Source organism: Danio rerio, chromosome 12, assembly GCF_049306965.1.
Source record: "Danio rerio strain Tuebingen ecotype United States chromosome 12, GRCz12tu, whole genome shotgun sequence".
Lineage (NCBI taxonomy): Eukaryota > Metazoa > Chordata > Actinopteri > Cypriniformes > Danionidae > Danio > Danio rerio.
In genome coordinates this window covers 51,080,001-51,097,829 of record NC_133187.1, presented here as the reverse complement: position 1 = coordinate 51,097,829, position 17,829 = coordinate 51,080,001, and the positions used below count along the sequence as shown (strand labels likewise).

Genomic DNA, 17,829 nt, shown 5'->3' with positions numbered 1-17,829 from the left:
TTTGATTGAGGCTTATTCATGTGAACGGGATTGATCGGTTTTACGGCGTGTTTCGAATCTGTGTGTGTTTGGCTCGCTGCACAACCAGTGTGTGTGTGTGTTTATATGTGTATGAATGTGTGTGCGTGTGTATGTGTGTGCGCTGTAGCCTTATGAACTATTTGTAATGTTAAGAATTTGGAAAACCCAGATAAAGATGTTTTTTTCTGATGTTGTTGTAATATTTAATATTAATAATACAAAATCCAGAAGATTTTAACAGTGTTAATGCACATTCAGATCTAAATAATGCTTCTTACAGTATTAATATAAATTTTGATAAGTTTTATTGACATTTTGCTAAAGTGGCAAATAGTGCCGATATTATTATTTATTGATTCATCCATTCATTCATCATCATCATTATTATTATTAATAATAATTATTATTAATTATTATTATTATTTATTTTTTGCATAATTTTGCATTTGTATTATTATTATTATTATTATTATTATTATTATTATTATTATTATTGAGTCTTGCTATAGCTTTATCATGTGTAATTTCTGGCAGTTCTGCATTATCTTGTAGTTTTTGAATCACCATGTGATTGATGATGCTGATGCTGAGTATTTACGTTAAAACTGTTGAATTATTTCAATTATAATTTGATAAAATGTGGAAAAATCCAAACATTGGGTTAAATTTGGTGATTAAATACATTTAATAAAAAAATTAACCCAGTTTGTTTTGAAAATTAAATTGAAGTTACCCAGCACTTTTAGTGTAGAAATTATAAAATTATGCACAGGATTGATTGACTGACACGGTGGCACAGTGGTCTCACGGCCAGAAGGTCTCTGTTTCTGTGTGGAGTTTGCATGTTCTCTCCATGTTGGCGTGGGTTTCCTCCGGGTGCTCCGGTTTCCCCCACAGTCCAAGTACATGCACTGTAGGGGAATTGATCAACTACATTAACCATGTGTGTGAATGAGTGTGTATGGGTGTTTTCCCAACACTGGGTTGCAGCTGGAAGAGCATCCGCTGTGTAAAACATATGCTGGAATAGTTTTCGGTTCATTCCGCTGTGGCGACCACTGATGATTAAAAGGGACTAATCTGAAGGCAAATAAATGTGAATAGTTTGGTCAGGTCTGTGTCAGTGGTTTGGTTGTGTTTAACTGGTAACTGAGATGAATTCAGATGTTTAGTGTTTGTAGAGGAACTGCAGGTTTGTAGTTTGTAGTAGTGTGTGCACAACTCCTGATGAGACTGTAGTGATGCTGATCTGATTAGTGTAAATGAGTCATTCTTTTGAGTTGATTCCTTTAAATGAATCTTTTGGGGGTTCAGTCTATTAAAGAGTCTTTTTAAAGTCCTTTTTTTGGAAAACAAAAACAAATATAAATTCAAGAACAACATTTTAATTTTGTAGTCTTGGTGCTGCTGACTTTCATATTTCTTTTTTCAGATTAAGTTTTCATCAAAATCCGGAAACCGTTTCTGGGTTTTTTGTGTAGGCCTGTATTTTACAGTTCTTTAGAAATACTCAAAAATGCGTCTGTCAGTGTGTTCAAACTATTCTATTTGATTTACCAAAGTCACACAAGGGGTCACATCCATAACGCAGAGATGTCACATACAAAACTACACTTTTTCCTCATAAATGTGAAAATATTACGTGAAATAAAACCATGTTTGTTCTGTAGAGAGCCAGCTCTTATCCTCTTGATTATCATGTTTTCTTTCAGGTTGTGCTGTTTAATTCACAGAATTTCTACAAAGTATGCTGTATACTGTAAACTCACTTTTTTGTCACATCCATATTGCATCTTTATTTTCTTCATATATAATGTTAACATATACTCTCTATGCAAATTTATGTTTTGAGTTTTTACTGCAAATGTCACATCTATAACGCTGAAATCATATATTTTAATTTAATTTAATTTAATTTAATTTAATTTAATTTAATTTAATTTAATTTAATTTAATTTAATTTAATTTTATTTTATGTTATTTTATTTATTTATTTATGCATTTATTTATTTTATTTTATTTTTTATTTTATTTTATTTTATTTTATTTTATTTTATTTTATTTTATTTTATTTTATTTTATTTTATTTTATTTTATTTTATTTTATTTTATTTTATTTTATTTTATTTTATTTTATTGCAGGGTAAAGATTAATTGCATCCAAAATAAAGGTTTGTGCCATATAAATGCACACATGCATGTATATATTTAAGAAAATGTTTATTTATATTTAGATATAAAATATATGTGCATATGTTGCAAACTATACATAAATGTAATTGTCTATATAAAACTTAGTTTTGTACAGTTTTGTTTCTATATACGAGTGTGCATCACATTTATATAATACATATATAATACTCCGGCTTAATCCCTTTATTCATCAGGGGTTGCCACAGTGGGATTAACCGCCAAGTATTCCAACAAAAGTTTTACGCAGCGGATGCCCTTCCAGCTGCAACCCAGTACTGGGAAACACCCATATACACTCATTCACACACACACACACACACACACACACACACACACACACACACACACACACACACACACTACGGCCAGTTTAGTTGATCAGTTCCCCTATAGCACATGTGTTTGGACTGTGTGGGAAACCGGAGCACCCGGAGGGAACCCACGCCAACACGAGCAGAACATGCAAACTCCACACAGAAACACCAGCTGACCCAGCCGGGACTCGAACCAGTGACCTTCTTGCTTTGAGGCCACATCGCTAACCACTGAGCCACTGTGCCGCAACATATATTATGTTGAAACTAATTTTATTTTGGAAGCAGTAAATCTTTGGCAGTTCCCACTTTGTTTGCTTTTGTGTGCATTCCTCATTCAGAAATCTCAAATAATAAAATGTCATTAAACTGGCAGAAATGTCTAAATAATGTTGTGTTATTGTGATTGTCTTTGACATCATGTATTGTGCTGTTGTGTGTCAGATATTTGTAATATCATATACTGCTGTCCGACTGCAGTAACACTGTTTTCTTAGCTTTAAGCATAATCCATCTTTAACTGAACTCTTGTTAATGATGTTCTGGTGAATCTGCATGCTCGTAATCTTCAAGGGTGTCTCAAAGACAAAGGACAAAAGGCTCTTCCAGCAGCGAGAGCAGAGAAAGCGGCATGTAAAGGCTCTATTGTGAGCGTTGGTTAAGTGAAATAATAATACCGCTACATATCATCAGCCGGAGCAGGAGTGTGTGAGATGGTTTCATCATTCAGCTTTTGTGAGGGCTGTCGGCGCGCGTCTGCTGCTTTATTCAGGACTTTAGATCAGTCTCAAGGTTAAAGCTGCGCATTTGCAGGACCAGACTCCTGTGTGTGTGTGTGTGTGTGTGTGTGTGTGTGTGTGTGTGTGTGTGTGTGGTGTAATTGAGGATGATCAGAGCAAACGCAGGCCTTATCTGAAACATGTCTCCATGCATTCACTTAGCAGACGCTCGTATAAAAAATGAGCAACATCACACGCGGTTTGTCATTTATTGTGGTTTAATTATGCAATTTTCAGTGTATGCAGTTACAAAATGAATTAAATTAAATCAACTCGATTCATGCACAAATTACAAAATTAAAATGGTGCATTAATGACAAAATTAATGGATCAACGTTATTCATGCACAAACTACAATATTCTAATGACCCAATGCATAAATATTCAAATGACCCAATGCACAAACTACAATATTCTAATTGCATAATGTACAAACTACAATATTCAAATGACCCAATGCACAAATATTCAAATGACCTGATGCACAAATATTCAAATGACCTGATGCACAAATATTCAAATGACCTGATGCACAAATATTCAAATGACCTAATGCACAAATATTCAAACGACCCAATGCACAAATATTCAAATGACCTTATGCACAAATATTCAAATGACCTAATGCACAAATATTCAAATGACCTTATGCACAAATATTCAAATGACCTACTGCACAAATATTCAAATGACCTAATGCACGAATATTCAAATGACCTAATGCACGAATATTCAAATGACCTAATGCACAAAAATTCAAATGACCTAATGCACAAATATTCAAATGACCTACTGCACAAATATTCAAATGACCTACTGCACAAATAATCAAATGACCTACTGCACAAAAATTCAAATGACCTAATGCACAAATATTCAAATGACCTAATGCACAAATATTCAAATGACCTAATGCACAAATATTTAAATGACCTAATGCACAAATATTCAAATGACCTAATGCACAAATATTCAAATGACCTAATGCACAAATATTCAAATGACCTACTGCACAAATATTCAAATGACCTACTGCACAAATATTCAAATGACCTACTGCACAAATATTCAAATGACCTACTGCACAAAAATTCAAATGACCTAATGCAAAAATATTCAAATGACCTAATGCACAAATATTCAAATGACCTAATGCACAAATATTCAAATGACCTTATGCACAAATATTCAAATGACCTAATGCACAAATATTCAAATGACCTAATGCACAAATATTCAAATGACCTACTGCACAAATATTCAAATGACCTAATGCACAAATATTCAAATGACCTAATGCACAAATATTCAAATGACCTAATGCACAAATATTCAAATGACCTAATGCACAAATATTCAAATGACCTTATGCACAAATATTCAAATGACCTTATGCATAAATATTCAAATGACCTAATGCACAAATATTCAAATGACCTAATGCAAAAATATTCAAATGACCTACTGCACAAATATTCAAATGACCTACTGCACAAATATTCAAATGACCTACTGCACAAATATTCAAATGACCTAATGCACAAATATTCAAATGACCTACTGCACAAATATTCAAATGACCTAATGCACAAATATTCAAATGACCTACTGCACAAATATTCAAATGACCTATTGCACAAATATTCAAATGACCTAATGCACAAATATTCAAATGACCTACTGCACAAATATTCAAATGACCTACTGCACAAATATTCAAATGACCTACTGCACAAATATTCAAATGACCTAATGCACAAATATTCAAATGACCTACTGCACAAATATTCAAATGACCTAATGCACAAATATTCAAATGACCTTATGCACAAATATTCAAATGACCTTATGCACAAATATTCAAATGACCTAATGCACAAATATTTAAATGACCTAATGCACAAATATTCAAATGACCTAATGCACAAATATTCAAATGACCTAATGCACAAATATTCAAATGACCTAATGCACAAATATTCAAATGACCTAATGCACAAATATTCAAATGACCTAATGCACAAATATTCAAATGACCTACTGCACAAATATTCAAATGACCTACTGCACAAATATTCAAATGACCTACTGCACAAATATTCAAATGACCTAATGCACAAATATTCAAATGACCTAATGCACGAATATTCAAATGACCTAATGCACAAATATTCAAATGACCTACTGCACAAATTTTCAAATGACCTAATGCACAAATATTCAAATGACCTAATGCACAAATATTCAAATGACCTACTGCACAAATATTCAAATGACCTAATGCACAAATATTCAAATGACCTAATGTATGAATATTCAAATGACCTAATGTACGAATAGTCAAATAAACTAATGCACAAAATATTTAAATTACCTCATGCAAAAAAATCGAATTGCATAATGCACCAACCACAGTAATCAAATGAATATGTATCAATGACAAAATTAAAGGCTCAAAATTATTCTTGCATAAGTTACAAAATTCAAATGACACAATAATGAGCAAATCAATGCATTTACTTAATTTATGTAATAATTACAATTTCACAGATCTATAATGACAAAATTAACACATTAACTAAAAAATACTTGAGAAATATATTCAATAAAGGATATTATTTTAGCTTTCTAACTCTCATTTAAATAACATTTACAAATCTGATTTTGAAGATTTAAACAGAATGCTGCGAAACAAATAACATTTAGAGCATGTCAGATTATGTTGCTGGTTTGAAATGTTATTTAAATGTGAGTTTGTCAGTATTTTCTGTTCAGGCAGACATGAGTTAGTCTTGCTTGAGTGGAAATATAGTCTACTACTTTGCTTTTGTTGCGATCTCAGTTGCTGTCTGAGACACTTTGGAAGGCAATAATGCATGAAATTGAGTTGTGTATGTAGAAGTGTTGATGTGCTTGTGTTGAGTGTGTTCTGAGCGTAAAGGGAAAATTGTCATTATTTACTCATCCTGATGTTCTCTCGCTTCCCATTGACTCTATTGTGTTTCTATGGCAGTCAATGGACGCAGTGACAGACATTCTTCAAAAATACCATCTTCAATGGTTCTCGAAAGAAAGGAATGCATAGAGATTTATTTTAGCCAACAGTGATGACATTTAAAGGTGCACTACATTTGTTTTGCTGATTTTTCAGCTCTCCTAAAGTTACTGTTCTAATCCATTCTGTTGATCTCCTGGTCTGGCGGCAGCACTTTTAGCTTAGCTTAGCATAGATCATTGAATCAGATTAGACCATTAGCATCTTGTTAAAAAATGGTGTGTTTTTTTTAAACAAGCAAATTTTTCTGCACTCCTAGCTTTAAACAATGGATTTTACCATGTTTTAATCCACACAGTCAGTCTCAGGGTCTGGGGCAGCACTTTAGCTTAGTTTAGCATGGACCATTGAATCAGATAACACCGTTAGCATCTAGTTAAAGGGGTGGTCCAGAATGTAATTTTAAGGCTTGGTTGTGTTTATAAGATGCAAAGCAATGTGTGCTTATGTTTCACTTGACGGAAATCGCGTAATTTTTTCATATATCTCACTTTGATTATACACAGCTACTCAGCTAACATGAAAACGACTGTCATATTTCCTAGTTCCTCTAAAAGGCCCGCCCTTAAGTGACTCTGATTGGTCATCGACATAATGTGCTGCTATTGGCGGATCGGCTCCACGTCACGCCCGTAAAAGCACACGCTTTTCTGCTGTGTAAACATGAAGTCAACCTCGCGCCCGCTCTCTAAAATAACATCTGACAAGTGTATGTAACTAACGAGTGAAAAAGGGGTGCGGCTCCTTTAACAGCGTCTGTGTGTGCGTCTATGTGTGTGTTTGTGTGGTGTGAACTTTCTGTAACAAGCGCAAGAGCGCGGGACTTTCTTTTTCTCTGATGCTCGGATTAAGTTATTTTCTGTAATATATCGTGACAGAAGAATAAAGCACAAGATGTGAGATGCTACCTGTTGAGCCTTGATTTATTATTCTGCTGCGACCACTAGTCAGGTAAGCTAATCTGTGTTTTTTTAACTCTATGCGTCATGACGTCTTTCACGAGTATCCGGAATATGCAGGTGTAAGTAATATAAATCATCCACATATCTTTTGCGACTTCATTATCTGAGATGTGAAACACATGAAAAAGCCAAGACAATCAGTGCAGTCGCGCACACACATAAGAGATCGTGCTGGTGGAGTGAGTGTGTGTTTACAGGAGTTTGGCTGATAAATGTGAGTTTGTAGCTAAATCGTTTGCCCGCAAAGCAGCATTTCGCATTGTTTACATCATTGCTACAGCATACAGTTAACGCTAGACACTGTACATGTCATGATCAATTTTAAAAAATAAAAACACTTACTTGTAGATCACAACTTCTGCTTTGAGGAGATTTTAGCCGAATCCAGCACTGAACTTGGAGAGATTCAGGAGCTGTTTTGTCAAATCATGCTTGCTGAGTATTTTATAATTCTCTGGAAGTTAATTAATATTGAACTAAAGGCACTTCTGTCTTTGTGTCGTGTCCTTTGGAAGCCCAAATACAGAAACAGATGAAGCTCTGTGGAAACAGCCGTGTTTAGATGCATTTTTAGCTTCATCTCTGCTATAACGTTACAGCACCTCTGGCCACGGACCTTACCTGCATGCGCAGTGTGGGATGCGCAGTAAACGAACTTGTGATGTCACAGGGGGCGGAAGTATTTTTTTGTAGTCCCCAAAATTCGTTCATTGTAGGCTTTGCTAAGCTAACTCTGTAAAAACCAAGGTCTCCCTTAGCATTGAACTTAGAACTTTTTACATTCAGAGATGCTGTTTATTTTCACACAGCTACATTACACATCAACTAAAGTTTAAAATATGAGATCGTAGTGGACCACCCCTTTAAAAATTACAAGAGTCTTTTTTTTGGAAATAGGCTATTTTACAGCTCTCCTGGAGTTAAACAGTAGATTTTCACCATATTGTAGTCCTTTCGGTCGATCTCAGGGTCTGGCAGCAGCATGTTTAGCTTAGCTTAGCATAGATCATTGAATCAAATTAGACCGTTAGCATCAACTTCAAAAATGATGACAGATGTTTTGTTTTTGTTTTTTTGAAATAGGATCATTTTACAGCTCTCTGTGAGTTAAACAATAGATTTTCACCATATTTTAGTCCATTCGGTCGATCTCAGGGTCTGGGGGCAGCACTTATGATCTAGCATAGATCATTGAATCAGATTAGACCATTAGCATCTAGTTCAAAAATGATTTTTTTTTTTTTAGAAATAGGCTAATTTTACAGCTCTCCTAGAGTTAAACAGTAGAGTTTTACCATGTTTTACTCCATTCAAATGATCTTAGGGTCTGGAGGCAGCGTTTTTAGCTTAGCATAGATCATTGAATCAGATTAGACCGTTAGCATCTACTTCAAAAATGATGACAGTTGGGTTTTTATTTTATTTTTATTTTTTTTAAATAGGCAAATTTTACAGCTCTCCTGGAGTAAAACAGTAGATTTTCACCATATTGTTGTCCTTTCAGTCGATCTCAGGGTCTAGAAGCAGCACTTTAGGCTTAGCTTAGCATAGATCATTGAAACAGATTAGGCCGTTAGCATCTAGTTAAAAAATGACAAGAGTTTTTTTTTTTTTCGAAATAGGCAAATTTTACAGCTCTCCTAGAGTTAAACAGTAGAGTTTTACCATGTTTTACTCCATTCAAATGATCTTAGGGTCTGGAGGCAGCGTTTTTAGCTTAGCATAGATCATTGAATCAAATTAGACCGTTAGCATCTAGTTAAAAATTATAAGAGTTTTTGTTTTAATAGATATTTTTATTTTTTAAATTTTGCAATAACTACCAACACAACAACAATAAAAGAACAAAATACACGAGTAATACACAGTAAATAATAATAATACAAGGGCAAAAACTAACAAATAAACACTCAATAGGGGGCAGTGAACATATTAAGCCTGGTTTATACTTCTGCATCAAGTGACCGGCGTGACCCAGGGTGCATGTCTTGCATGTAGCTGTGCATTTATACTTCTGTGCGCTGTTTCTGTTGCTCTGCAGTAACACTTCAGAAACACTAGCTGGCAGTAGGTGTTCATGTTCCTCTGTGTCGAGTTTCTTCGCTGCTGTTTTGTTTTTTCTGAGTGCTACCTAAATGTACAAGTGGCTCAAACTCGCTCATTTTGTGGCGGGAATTGGCGGATGTGCAGCAACTTTAACTATGAGGTAAACACAAAAGAACAGTCGCCATCACTGTGCCACACTTGTAAACACTCACTCCATCAGGCTCACGCGGCTCTCAGCCATGGTACAGCAGCAAAGCTCTCGATTATTACTCCAGAATGAGAGTATAGTTCCTAGTCATATCAGCCTAGAAAATAGCAACTTTCATTTTTCGGTTGGTCTTAGTTGATGCTAACGGTCTAATCCGATTCAATGATCTATGCTAAGCTAAGCTAAAAGTGCTTCCGCCAGACCTGAAGATCGACTGAATTCATGAAACATGGTAAAACTCTACTGTTTAACTGTAGGGGAGCTGTAAAATGAGCCTAGTTCCCTTTTATCATTGTCTTTTCCTTTTCAGTTGGTCTTGGTTGATGCTAACGGTCTAATCCGATTCAATGATCTATGCTAAGCTAAGCTAAAAGTGCTGCCACCAGACCTGAAGATCGACTGAATGGATTCAAACATTGTATTTACTCAATTTTTTAATAAGGCAAGGGGTTTGACATTTGGAGTTTCTGGGTTTTCAGCAAACGCTTACAGAACAGCTGAAGTGTGTGTTGAAGGAGTGTGTAAAATAGCACTGAACTGTTCGCACACACACACACACACACACACACTGACTGAGGATCTGATCTGGGAGACACCAATGTTTATGACACACACATTTGATTTGAGCAGATCTGACTGGCTAACACACACAGATACAGACTCTCAAACACACACACACACACACACACATGCATGCGCATACATACACAGATACAGACTCACACATTCGCACACACACACTCAGACACATGCGCGCACAGATACAGATTCATGTATAAAGAATCACAAACACATTACACACACACATACAGACTCACACACTTGCAGACACATATTCACAAACACACACACAGATACAGAATCACACATACAGACTCACATACACAAAGACGCACATAAATATACACAGACACACAGATCAGACACACACATGCGCGCACATGCAGAGACTCAAATTATAGGCTCACATACGCACACAAATACAGACTCACACATGCACACACACACATACATACACTCGCTATAGAAAATCATAAACTCACTCACCTCATACACAAAAACTCTCTCTTTCACACACACACACACACAGAGAGACACACACCGGACAGATGGCGACCCTTGGCTCTCAGTGTAGGAACATGAAGCCCCTCGCTGCGAGTATGAGGCCGTGTCCACTGAAGCGTGTGTGCAGAAACACCTCTGATATGAGGAGACTCACACACACACACACACACACACACACTGTAACCCAGATCTCACTGTATCCCTCTGACACCCCGACTGACAGATGACCAGAGCGTCCTCTCCGATATCCTCATTTCTGTCTTGTGTCTGTCTCTGTGAAAGCATCATCTTCAGGAAATGTATTTGTCTCTAAACCTGTGTGTTGTGGACTTGGAGAAGGCGTTCGACCGTGTCCCCTGTGGCATTCTGTGGAGGGGGATGTGGGAGTATGGCGCCCTGTTGAGGGCTGTCTCATCCCTGTATGTACAGAGTTTGTCAGACTTGTGTCCAGTGCATGTTGGACTCCGGCAGGGTTGCCCCTTATCACCAATTCTGTTCATAATGCAGCCCTGGGCTGGAGGGGATCCGGTTTGGGGACCACAAGATCTCATCTCTGTTATCCGCAGACGATGTTGTTCTGTTGGCTTCATCAGACATGGAGCTTCAGCATGCACTGGGGCGGTTTGCTGCCGAGTGTGACACGGCATGGATGAGAATCAGCAACTCCAAGTCCAACCGGAAAATGTGGGTTTGCCATCTCCAGGTTGGAGGAGAGTCTTTACCTCAGGTGGAGGAGTTCAAGTATTGTGTGGTTCTGTTCATGAGTGAGGGAGGGATGGAGCGTGAGACTGGTGCAGCGGTCTATTGTGGTGAAGAAGGAGCTGAGCCGAAAGGCAAAGCTCTCCATTTACCTGTCAATCTACGTTCCTCCTCTCACCTGTAGCTTTGGGTCATGACTGAAAGGACAAGATGTCGGATACAAGCAGCCGAAATGAGTTTCCTTGGCAGGGCGCACTCTTATAGATACGGTGAGGAGCTCCGACACCCGGGAGGAGCTCGGAGTAGAGCCGCTGCTCCTCCACATCGAGAGAAGTCAGCTGAGGCGGCTTGGGCATCTGTTTCTGATGCCTCCTGGATGCCTACCGAGGGAGCTGTTTCAGGCATGTCCCACTGGGAGGAGGCCCCTGGGAAGAGCCAGGACACGCTGGAGGGACTATGTCTCTCGCCTGGCCTGGGAACACCTCGGGATCCCCACAAAGGAGCTGGAGGAAGTGTCTGGGGAGAGGAAAGTCTGGGGTTCTCTCCGAAGACTCTCTTAAGCTGCCCCCGCGACCCGATCCTGGAAAAGCGGTAGAAAATGAATGAATGACTGAATGAACGACTCTTATTTAATTTAATCATTCATTCCAGTGATTTAAAGATGATTTTTCAGCTTCATTTCTCCAGTCTTCAGAGTCACATGATCCTTCAGAAATCACTCTAATATTAAATATTTATTACTGTTATTGTTGTGACGTCACAGTGGTGATCACCTCATAGCAAGAAGGTCTCTGGTTTGAGTGCCGGCTGGGTCAGTTGGTGTTTCTGTGTGTGTGTTTGCATGTTCTCCCTGTGTTGGCGTGGGTTTCCTCCGGGTGCTCCGATTTTCCTCATAGTCCAAACACATGCGCTATAGGGGAACTGATCAACTACACTGGCCGTAGTGTGTGTGTGTGTGTGTGTGTGTGAATAAGTGTGTATGGGTGTTTCCCTGTACTGGGTTGCAGCTGGAAGAGCATCCGCTGTGTAAAACATATGTTGAATAAGTTGGTGGTTCATTCCACTGTGGCAACCCCTAATTAATAAAGGGACTAAGCTAAAAAGAAAATGAATGAATGAATGAATGTATGAATGTTGTTGTTATTATTATTATTATTATTATTATTATTAATTAAAATAGTCATAAAATTAATAATGACTGGACTAATAATTTCGAAATACATACAATAGGTAATAAATAAATATTTAATAAACAAGTATGTAACAATTAAAAAAAATCAATACCGCCTTGATGAACAGAGTTTCTCCGGTTTCCCCTACAGTCCAAACACATGCGGTACAGGGGAATTAGGTAGACTAAAATGTCTCTAGTGCATGAGTGTGGAAGAGTGTGTGTGAATAAGTTGGCGGTGCATTCCGCTGTGGCGACCCTGGGTGGCGACAAGAAAATGAATGATTGAATGTATATATATATATATATATATGTGTGTATGTATTTATGTATGTATGTATGTATCACTCACTGGCCACATTATTAGGTACACTCAATGCATTTAGTAGACATGGTCAAGAGGATCTGCTGCAGTTCAGAGTGAGCATCAGAATGGGGAAGAAAGGGGATTTAAGAGACTCTGAACGTGGCATGATTGTTGCTGCCAGACGGGCTGCTCTAAGTATTTCAGAAACTGCTGATCTACTGGGATTTTCACGCACAACCATCTCTAGGCTTTACAGAGAATGCTCCGACAAAGAGGAAATATCCAGTGAGCGGCAGTTCTGTGGGCGTAAATGCCTTGTTGATTGATGTTGAGAGGAGAATGGCCAGACTGGTTCCAGCTGATAGTAAGGCAGAGGGATTTTAAGATATTTGTAGAAGGCAAAGTCTTTAAGTATGAATAGTGTTCTTGCAGTGTAGTTTTTCTTGGGAAAAGAACCCACAACTCTGCTGTGCTCTTTGAGTTTTGGGCTGATCAACATGACATACATTTCCTAGGACGCAGACCAGCTGGACTTTGCGTCCTGGTGAAACTGGGAATGTTTTGGGAAACTGAAGACAATGAAGCATCTGCACACGGCAGGAGGCAGAGAGAGAGAGCAGCTCTACTGCTGAGAGACACGACAACAGTGTTATTAAACGCCTGTTACACACTGAGAGAGCAACACACACTCACACACACACAGATAAACACACAGACATGCAGATACAGACACAAACATTGGACACATGCATGCATTTAGATACACAAAGATGCCCACATGCACACAGGGACACAGCCACATACATTCACATAGACATACACACACAGATATACACACAGAGTTATACGCACACAGACATACACACACAGATATACACTGCACACACATTTACACAGATACACACACACAGAAATACACATACCCATGCACGTATGCATGCACACACACACACGCAAAGAGCCCCCTGTGCTATTCTGCGTGTGTGAGTTTCTGTGTGTGTGCCTGAGAAAGTCAGTGTGTGTGCGTGTGTGGGTGAATTTGAGTGTGTCAGCGTGTGAAAATTTGTATATCTGTGTGAGTGTATGTACGTCTGTGTAAATGTGTGTGTGCATGTGTATGTCTGTGTGTGTGTGTACACATATACACACACTGTCAATCACTTTTAAATTCTTAAACACACTCTCTCTCACACACACACACAAAACACATTCATATACACACACACACACACACAAATGCACACTCAGTCTTTTACACACACACACACACACACACACACACACACACACACACACACACACACACACACACACACACACACACACACACACACAGAGTGTTCAGTGACAGATGTGTGTGTCTCCTCTTGTAATGTAGTTTGTAATTGAAACAGAAACAGCAGCTCTGTTGATCTGAGCTCTGAACATCATTTATTATCAGCGACTCGTCAGATCATCTCAGATCAATAACAGCTGAGATTGTGCTGGTAAACAGCACACAGATACACACACGCACACACATACACACACACACACACACACACACACACACACACTCAGCGGCCACTTTATTAGGTACACCACTCTAGTAACAGGTTGTTCCCTTTTGTCTTCAGAACTGCTTTAATCCTTGGTGCCAGAGATTCAACAAGCTACTGGAAATATTTCTCAGAGATTTTGCTCCATATTGTCATGATAGCATCACACAGTTGCTGCAGATTTGTCGGCTGCACATCCATGATGCCAATCTCCCGTTCCACCATATCCCAAAGCTGCTCTATTGGATTGAGCTCTGGTGACTGTGGAGGCTATTTGAGTACAGTGAACTCATCGTCATGTTCAAGAAACCAGTCTGAGATGATTGGGTTCTACTGCTGTAGCCCATCCGCCTCAAGGTTGGACGTGTTGTGTGTTCAGAGATGCTCTTCTGCAGAGCTCGGTTGTAACGAGTGCTTATTTGAGTTACTGTTGCCTTTCTATCAGCTGGAACCAGTCTGGCCATTCTCCTCTGACCTCATCAACAAGCATTTGCGCCCACAGAACTGCCGCTCACTGGATATTTCCTCTTTGTCGGAGCATTCTCTGTAAACCCTAGAGATGGTTGTGTGTGAAAATCCCAGTAGATCAGCAGTTTCTGAAATACTCAGAGCAGCCCGTCTGGCAGAAACAACCATGCCACGTTCAAAGTCTCTTAAATCCCCTTTCTTCCCCATTCTGATGCTCGCTCTGAACTCCTCTTGACCATGTCTACATGCCTAAATGCAGTGAGCTGCTGCCATGTGATTGGCTGATTAGACAAACAGTTGGACAGGTGTACCTAATAAAAAGGCCGGTGAGTGTAAATACTGTATAAACAACATCTCCTTCTAGGAGTTAAATATGAGTTAATATTTCTCTGTCATAAGAGTGTTATAATGTACGGAAGCCCTGAAGCGCAGGAGTGTATGCGTGTGTGTTTTTCAGTGTTCAGGTGTGCAGGGGTCAGTAATGAATCATATTAATCACATCAGTGTGTGTGTGTGTGTGTGTTTCAGAGCAGCAGGCCTGCCTGCGCTGGCTTTCAGGACAACTTTTACTATTATTAGTGTGTGTGCATTAACCGGACTCAGCAGTTCCACCGCTGCAGTCTCATTACATTTACAGGCCGGAGAGACCCAGACCAGCACAAAAAATTAATTGGAGGCGTTGCAATAGTGTGTATAAATCAGCGGCGGGACGACAGCTTTATGTGCCGCAGGGGCGAAGGAGGAGGCCTGGCTTTAATAGGACAAGATAAAACTGATTTTCTGGAGCTGCTCATTCTGTGTGTGATGTGTGGAGTTAATTCGGCTCTATCGTTTATACACTGCTGGAAACATGATTGTTCGGCCTCCTGTGAATTAGTTTTTTCTTTTATTTCCCAGTAGATGTTGAACAGATTCAGGAGTTGTTCACAGTGTTTCCTCTAATATTTGTTCTTCTGGAAAAAGTCTTATTTGTTTTATTTGGGTTAGAATAAAAGCAGTGCTTAATTATTTTAACAGCATTTGAAGCTCAATATTATTGGCCCCTTCAGCAATATTAGTGTTGGATTGTCTCCAGAACAAACCACTGTTATACAATGACTTGCCTAATTACCCTAACTTTACCCTAATTACCCTAGTGAAGCCTTTACATGTCACTTTAAGCTGAACACTAGTGTCTTGAAGAATATCTAGTCTAATATTATGTGCTGTCATCATTTCAGAGAGAAAATGAATCAGTTATTAGAGATGAGTTATTAACACTATTAGAAATGTGTTAAAAACAGAAATTGGAGAGAAACACTCAGCAGGGCTAATAATAATAATAATTCTGACTTCAGCTGTATTTCATGTGTAATGTGGTACGGGATGGCTCCTTTTGGGCCTCAACCCTTTGTTTGTCTCTTAGTCTGTGAGCTTGAGCTGAATCTCTGGAGATATTTCAGCTGGACAGGCCCATAAAAGCGTCCCGTTTTCTGTTACTGAGTGTAATGAAGTGTGTGTGTGAGCTCTCAATCTCTCAGGATGGACTGTGTGTTTGACCTCTGAACCCTCGACCTGTCAGAGGACACGACCCCTGCTCAAGGAGACCATACAACACAGTCTAAACTGAAGTAAACGTTGCTCTGTTAGGAAATAACTAATTAGCGTGAATCATCCCACATAAACAACAGAAACACAATATTATTTAATTACTACAGTTTTGGATTATACTTTATATATTAAAGTATTTAAAACTCTTTGTTAATGAATGCTCCAGTATACTGTTGTGGTTAACTATAGTGAACTGATAAACAGTAATACATACTGTAGTATACTCAAGCTGTTACTACTGTAAACTGTGGTATTTTGTAGTATGATATACCCTATAATTGTAGGAAACAACAGTTATCTGGGCAATTGTCTGTATTGTAGTTGTTGTGTTACCATAGCAACTATAGAACCACTTCAACAGATCAATTACTTTAGTTGTTGTGTTACCATAGCAACTGTAGAATCACCACAACAGATTAATTACTATAGTTGTTGTGTTACCATAGCGACTACAGAATCACCACAACAGATCAATTGCTATAGTTGATGTTACCATGACAACTGTTGAGTCACCACAACAGATCCATAACTATAGTTGTTGTGTTACTATAGCAACTGTAGAATCACCACAACAGATCAACTACTGTAGTTAATGTATTACCACACACACACACTCACACACACAGACACTGAATAAATGCAGGTTGATGCAGTAGTTCAGTGTGTAGGGCGTGTTGACCTTGCGACCTTTAGAGGTCAGACTGAGGTCATCAGGGAAAATCTCAAGCCTGATCAGAGAATAGAGGAGTCACATGACCTTTGTGTTTGTGTGTGTGCGTTTGTGTATGTATGTCCGTGCATGTGTATTTGCGCATGCGTATGTGTGTGCATCTTTTACTGTATTTAGCTATTTAGGCAGAAATAATTTAACAATTACAAACAGTAAATCTATATTTAGTCCTATACAATATTTTGCAGTGATAATATAAATATTAAGGTGGAAAATTAAATTTTTAAATTGTTAGTATGCCGAGATGCTATTGGTTAAACGCCGGCACAGTAGAACGGAAGCAGCTTGAAGCGGAAAGCGCGAGGCGGTCTGAAGGTATTACCAAAGACTATAGAATACACAAGACGTGTCACTCGTATGTTTTTGAATGGGGAAAAGTATAGCTGTCAATATGGAGAATAAAGCCTCACCTACTACTACAGGAACCAATCATCGATTGCTATATGGTGAAAAAAGCCCGCCTTCTGGTACAAGAGCCAATCACTGATCTCTATGGATGAACGATACTATGGGGGAGGGGCTCAGACTAGGCGTGAGTTTCTGTTAGAAATTAAATTAAAGGGACAGCTGTTGTTTAATTTGATTGGAGATTCATAATATGAAATTTAATGGTAAGCTTGGCAAGCAATTTTGGAGAATTTGATGTTTCCCCGTTCAGACAGAATGCCCAAGAGGATGGCCGC

At 38.4% G+C, this 17,829-nt stretch overlaps 1 protein-coding gene and 1 long non-coding RNA gene across 14 annotated transcripts in view; one reads left to right on the top strand and one right to left on the bottom strand.

The window, feature by feature from the left end:
* ctbp2l (C-terminal binding protein 2, like) overlaps positions 1 to 17,829 on the top strand; it is a 68,572-nt gene that overhangs the window by 283 nt on the left and 50,460 nt on the right. For 2 of the 11 annotated variants that reach the window (XM_073918992.1, XM_073918996.1), the window contains exon 1: positions 7,145 to 7,313. The exons of the other annotated variants lie outside the window; for them this stretch is intronic. The gene's annotated coding sequence lies outside the window, so the exon portion shown is untranslated. Of the gene's footprint in view, positions 1 to 7,144; positions 7,314 to 17,829 lie in introns of those variants that run through there. 11 annotated transcript variants of the gene reach the window in all.
* Positions 1 to 17,829, bottom strand: part of LOC141376898 (uncharacterized) — a 47,525-nt gene that overhangs the window by 13,667 nt on the left and 16,029 nt on the right. Inside the window, exons 2-3 of one of the 3 annotated variants that reach the window (XR_012388284.1) lie at positions 9,962 to 11,922; positions 8,940 to 9,781 (exon numbers count right to left, since the gene is read on the bottom strand). The exons of 1 other annotated variant lie outside the window; for it this stretch is intronic. This is a non-coding gene — a long non-coding RNA (uncharacterized lncRNA). Of the gene's footprint in view, positions 1 to 7,666; positions 7,931 to 8,939; positions 9,782 to 9,961; positions 11,923 to 17,829 lie in introns of those variants that run through there. One more of the 3 variants, XR_012388283.1, reaches the window with a different exon arrangement.